Raw genomic sequence first — 6,598 nt, forward strand, 5'->3', positions numbered from 1 at the left:
GTTCCGTCACGTTGTGACTGTCTTATATATACCAGACTACCCAATCTAGTAGTCTCCCGATAATTCACGAAGGTTCGAAAAGGACGTGGCGTGATACTAGTCACGTGACCTCGCTGACGCAACAATACAAATGTTACGTAATATTCTATCTAGTAATTATTGTAAATATGTTTCGATTCTTACAAGTTGTATATCTCAAGTATTTCTAAAATTAAAACATAAAATAAATAATGATAAGGTTTTTTTGAGGCTCCGACTGTTTTCTTTTCTGTGTGTGTTTTGTTGTTGTTTTTTCAATGACTTGAAATTTTCAGTTCGAAATCAGCATTTTCTTTGCATGCGAGTGTGATTATATTTTCCTATTTCTTCCTTGATAACTTTATAATATGTTGTGCTTATACGGCGTTTTATAGTTTACATCTCTATATACGTACACACTCTCACTTCCTGAGTTGATAAATCTACTACATAAAAACGGAAAACCGTCCGTCTGTCACGCCGATATCTCGGCCGTTGCAGTACCGATCGACATCCAACTTACACGAAACGACGGTGCTTTTGTCTTTTCAAAATTCTTCCAGCCATATATAACGAACGATACACCACTTTGGACATATAATTAGATTTGAGGGTAGGTTGGTAAAGATTGTGATGAGTAATAAAATCGAATCGGGTATACGCGCTCCCCACGCTTGGTATTGCTGGCGCACAAAAATTATTATCATTGGCTGAAATTCGCTATTGCGTTTGCTTTGGTTATCAAGGAGACACATCGACGTAACATTACCAAATTTTGTCCAGTCGGAAGCTTCGGCTACTACTCTATAATAATCCGCAGCACATTTTGAAAATTTTGAAAATGTCCAAATCAAAGCGTGCTTCTTCAGCTCAACAGGCTAACAAAGCCAAAAACAGGAAAACAGCCCAAAGAGAAGACGTCGAAAGTTATAACCAAATTAACTGCCTTTAACGTCACAATTAATAATTTGCAGGGCCAAACAGTTGACCAAGTAGAAATATGTCTTCCAGAATCAGTTTTTTCGCATGTTTCAGTTTATGAGAATTTATCAAGAACATTTGAACATAACTGAAAAATATACAGAAGTCAAAATGCTAATCAAGCAATATTTAAAGAAGATGACCAAACATACATAAAAAATTTTGTTTTCTTGAAATACCATAAATAGGATAGTTATTCTCCATTCATATATTGTTACTAGATTATAATTAATGTTTGGAAAACATGTTCATAAAACATTTATTTATATATAATTTTGAAAAGAAAAATGAATCGCTATTTCCCGTCATACGACAGGCATTCTGCTTATGAACAATAAACAACCACCCAGTTTCCTTGTCGATATCAGTGTGAAACAGATAGATTATACAGGTGCAGATGCTATTGAACGCTATATTTACTGGTAACCCATACATGTCCAGCAAATAATGTTATGATTTAAACCATCATTAGCGCTGTAATGTTTTACCACAACTAGTTTCATGTTATTGCTATAATCTTATTAAATAAAATGATTGATACTTTATGCTTAACTATAGCTATATAAAAAATAGCTCATTTGTTTGTTTTGTTGAATTTCGCTCAAAGCTGCTCGAGGGCTATCTGCACTAGCTCTCCCTAATTTTGAAGTGACAGACTAGAGGAAAGGCAGCTCGTCAACGCCACTCACCGACAACTCTTGGGTTACTCTTTACCAACGAATAGTGGGATTGACCTCCACTTAAAATGCCCTCACGGCTGAAAAAAACAAATATTTTTGGGGATGGATTTCAATTCCACGACCCTCAAATTGCGGGTCGATCGTCTTAACCACCAGGCTATGCCAGACCAAAGAAGTAGGAATCAGTAGATTATCTTGCCTTCCTGGCCATTATCCTTTTGTTTCATTTGGTTTTGGTAATTGGATAAATATGGTGTATTTGGATTTTGTAGTTGTCTTTCCGTTTGCATAGAAACAAAATTTCTATTTTTTAAATGATGGCCTTGACCTTTGACATTTTGTCCTCAAAATCTGTATGTTCTTTCTCAGCTGCAAAGGAAATGAACTGTGAAGTTGATTAAAATCTGCTCTTAAAAACTAACTCTAGTTATCGTGCGGAAAATATCTCTCTACAGACGGACGGCTGGGCAGCGTGATCGCTTTATCCACCTGAACCTTTTCGGTTGGGGAGATTAAAAGAGATTTATAGTTAAATTCACTCTACTGTATGCTTTACAGATGTGATAAATACTGTCGTAACAAGTTTATTCATTTAGAATTTATTTGGAAATTAATCTAGCACATGGAAAAGGATAAATAAATAGATTAAGCATCGATTAGGAGTACGTGCCTGTTCTAAAGGTAAAAGAAATAATAAACTAGTCAAAGAAAATCTGAAAACTTTACCACTTTTAATAACGGTTATATCTATAATGATATATTCAATGATCAGTACAGAAACTTCTAGAAAAAAAAACAAAAATTAAGCATAAGATAACAATTAATGGTCTCCACTCCACTCACTCTGCATTTAACTGATATTTACATAAATAAATTCATATAGATTATAAAGTGTAGTTACCCGAAATTCGTATATTCACACTCTGGTAAATAATGACATAACTCATAGAGCTACTTGCATAAATTTTCCATGTTCGCTTTTTCATTAAAATATAATTGAGATGAGTTATGATAAATTTATTCATGTCGAAAGAGGGGAAAATATATAAGGAAAAATAATTCAATAAGAAACCGGTATTAGCTGATTGAATATTTACGTAGAAAAGTTATCAAATGCATTTGAAAGATAATTTGGAAATTTTGATCTGGAGATATCTTTGTCTACATTAAATAGTTCTATTTATATCATTTGAGAGACAACAAGATCTATTATATGTAGTATCCTTTAAACTATCAAAAGTTTATAATCCTGTAGTATGTGTTAAGCCATCAAATAAGAAAAATAATTCAGCAGCTTTTATGACTCTCTCTAGTTAAGTATGATGTAGTAATAATAAATTTTCATAATGATCTTCGAGAATAATATAGAATTTATGGAATACAGCAATATCCTTTGTACCATGTTGCATTGCTTAAAGTCATGAAATTTAAAAAAGTTATATCGAAACTGTGATCAAACATAAAAGAGTGATTGATGACATATCTCATTTGATTTTCAGGCTCTCAAAAAAAAAACTGAATAAAAGAGTATGATAAAAGTATGGAAAACACGAAAGGAAAGTGTATTTGTGTGTGTGTGTGTGTCACTCGTATACCCGTATACTTGATAAGGTAATACGCTTGGCGTGTTTCGATATTTTGTAAGAATATGTTAGTCGTTTTCATTAATGTATCTTAAATGTTTTGCTATCTGCGGAATAAGAGAAACGTGTTCGATTATTGTCGAATCAGTCCTGAAAGAGTACGTCTTTACTTCTGGAATCTCGTCACGGATCAAGCTATGTGTGAAAGTATATGACTTAAATAATCGGGGGAAAAAACCTCCATACAACAGCTGGCAAACCAGAAGTGCTGAAACTAGGGCTAGAGGCCAACCATGGAAAGACTGGGAGCTTGAACTAAGATAATAACCACTATAAACAAGGGAAGAGATGTCGCTAGACCTTGTGGCACGTGATCACCACAGCGTGAGTTAGAGGCCAGTTATTCGGACTTGAGGGATGATGCCGAGCACGTGCATCGCCACACGTGGATTCGCATGGTTGCGCCTCACCAACCATTAGAATATTATAAGTCGAAAGATGTTCTAGCAGTAGAATGGGCATTAAGAAAAAGCGGAAAGTGTCAGTGCTCATAAATAGAAACACATGATTACGAAACGGTTTGACGTCATAAGAATAAACTCCTGAAATAAATATGAATTAGATATGAATCTTTAGTTCACATTTACTGAACACAATATACTAAAGTTTATAAAGAAAATATAATTGTTAGTAATCCATCTCTCTTTCTGTTAGTATAATTTGTAAACATCACCAGATGGTCAGACATTTTTTAAAGGATGTTATTCAGTTGGCATAATAGATAGACTTTTCCACATGGCATATATTAATCGAATTATTCATACAAAACTAGTTGATTTTACAAAAACGACAAAATACTTTATATGTTAAGTAATAAATTCACAGTTGAATTACTTGACTGGTTGTTGGCCTCAGTCTGTTGACAATCAGGCTCTTTTTATACGGAGACTGCGTTCGTTATTAGCCTTATTTAAAACATTACAATAATTCTGTGGATAACTATCTCACGTCCTCTTGAGATAAGTTTTCAATAAACTTCTTCTATATTTAAATATTCTGAACACGTGTCTTAGTTCGTAGACTGTATTAACAGTAAGCACGATAGAATTAATATTATAGCAGAGAATCAACAAGATCACCAAAACTGTATCTAAATACTTTAGCTCATAATGATAATAATAACGATAAATTCGAATGCGAAGCCTACCACATAAAACAGTCCTAATCTGTATTGCAAGTTTCATAGTTGTATGCCAATAATATTCAATAAGAATAAAAATTTAATACAGCGTGCTTAGAAAATATAAAATTATTTTAGTATTTTACGAAAAGAAATCGATAACATTAATAAGAACAATAATAAAGCAGCTACACACTGACATTGTAATTAACGATATATATGAATGCCTGTCTTAAGTCGCAGGACATTCTTATACATCTAACATGTAAAGTTCTTGTACAATGTACAATTCAGATTTTTTAAAGTTCAAAAACAGCCTACGCTGTTGAGAACTGCTAATCAGTTAACGTGACAAAGCTATTTCGATTCTACTATAAGATGCTATAAAGAACATACACCTGAATATCAAGGTGGTACCCAAGTGAAGCATACTGGAACACGTCTTTGGTGAGTGTTACCTTCGTCTCATGAGAAGATGGAGCTAACGATGAACGCAGCTTTTGTATATGAAAATCTACTTACACATTTAAGGCCACAGATCAGTCAACTTAAGACGTAGGTAGGTTTGTTAATTAAAATTTATGGGTTCATAAACCTTAGTTAGACCACATCGATGTAAAATCTCCTGTTATCTTTTTCGGATGTGTTGTGTTATAGTTTCTCTTTATGTGAAAAACTATGTGTATATTAACTCATCCAATGTTGTAAGATAGAAATGGTTTGATATATTTCAGTCATAATAGGGATAAATGGAGCGATAAAAAGAAGCAGACAAATGGCAACAGGATATCAGCTTCCATGAAACACTTTGAATCTGAAAATAATATTGTTACTCTCAATAATCCCAGTTTGTAATTGATTTGGGTTTCGTTTTTCAATTATAATTAGTCATTTGTTTCAATGACAATTAAAGGGAGATCATCTAATGACGTAAAAACAAAAATGGCATGTTTACTTCATTCCGTTTCACGTTACAAACTACATAACCACCGAATGCTAACATTTGTAACTCTCCATCTTACATAGCAAAATATAGGTAGAATATTCCATGTTTTCGTTTTCTGGGTGTATTAGTCTCAACCTGTTTTAATTTTACCTTCTGTTAAATTGTTAGGATAAAATTTTCAATTCGTGTTTATGGTCCTGTTCTGCAGTATTTGCTTTTAATTTGTAAGTAAAAGTCCCTAAGTGGCTCAACGGTAGTCTTTACGGCTTTTCAAACCTCTGTTCTGTCTAAGTTACTGTTGCAATTGTAAGAGATGAAATTCAAAATAATAGGTGAAAAACTAATCCAATAACATGCAAACCGCTAGATATAAGCGAATTTATGCTTTTCACAAATAAACCTACTAAAGTTCAGTTTGAGGCATTAAATAATCCATAAGCACAACATTGTTTCTTTCTTTCAGTAATAATTTTCTTATTCATAGTTCTTCTATTATATAAAGTACAATATTTCTGGTAATTTTGGATAATTACTTTTATTACAAAGAGTTGCATACTTGATTAATGTTGTGTTATCTCTTTCTATGGTTTTTTTGAATCGTTCCCCGGTGGGTTTTTGGTGAGTTTCCGGACGTACGGTGCTAAAATATGGGACTCGATTCCCCCACTGTGGACAGAGTGAAAATAACCCATTGCGTAGCTTTGCGTTAAAAAATCTACAACAAAAGCTTTTCTTGAAATGTAGTTGCAAGTAAGTCTGTAAGTGTCAATATAAAATGTTTTCTGTGGGTCCTCTTTACGTTACGGCTTATGGAATAGTAATTTGAAAAAGCAATTTTTTAAACAACTAACTTGGTTACACATACTTGCTTTAGAGGATGGAATGTTAAACACGCGCACCTAACCTTTGTTAAAAATATTGTATACTATTAATAATCAAGCAGTAAGCCTGATGAGGTATGTATGGTAAGAAATATAGAATAAGATGAAAAACTGCATACGTAGCAAATATTGAGCTGAAGTACTGAAAACTCAGTTACGTTAACCAAAATTGTATGATATTTCTTTCAGTGTTGTTGTTGTTTTCTTAGGGGAGAGCTACACAATGGGCTACCAGCTTCTGTACTCTGTCCATCACGGAGAAATGAACACCGAGTTTTAGTAATATAAGCCCGTAAGCAGGAGAAATGAGGTTTAGGCCTAACATAAAA

The sequence above is a fragment of the Limulus polyphemus genome, unplaced genomic scaffold (assembly GCF_000517525.1).
Source record: "Limulus polyphemus unplaced genomic scaffold, Limulus_polyphemus-2.1.2 Scaffold222, whole genome shotgun sequence".
Lineage (NCBI taxonomy): Eukaryota > Metazoa > Arthropoda > Merostomata > Xiphosura > Limulidae > Limulus > Limulus polyphemus.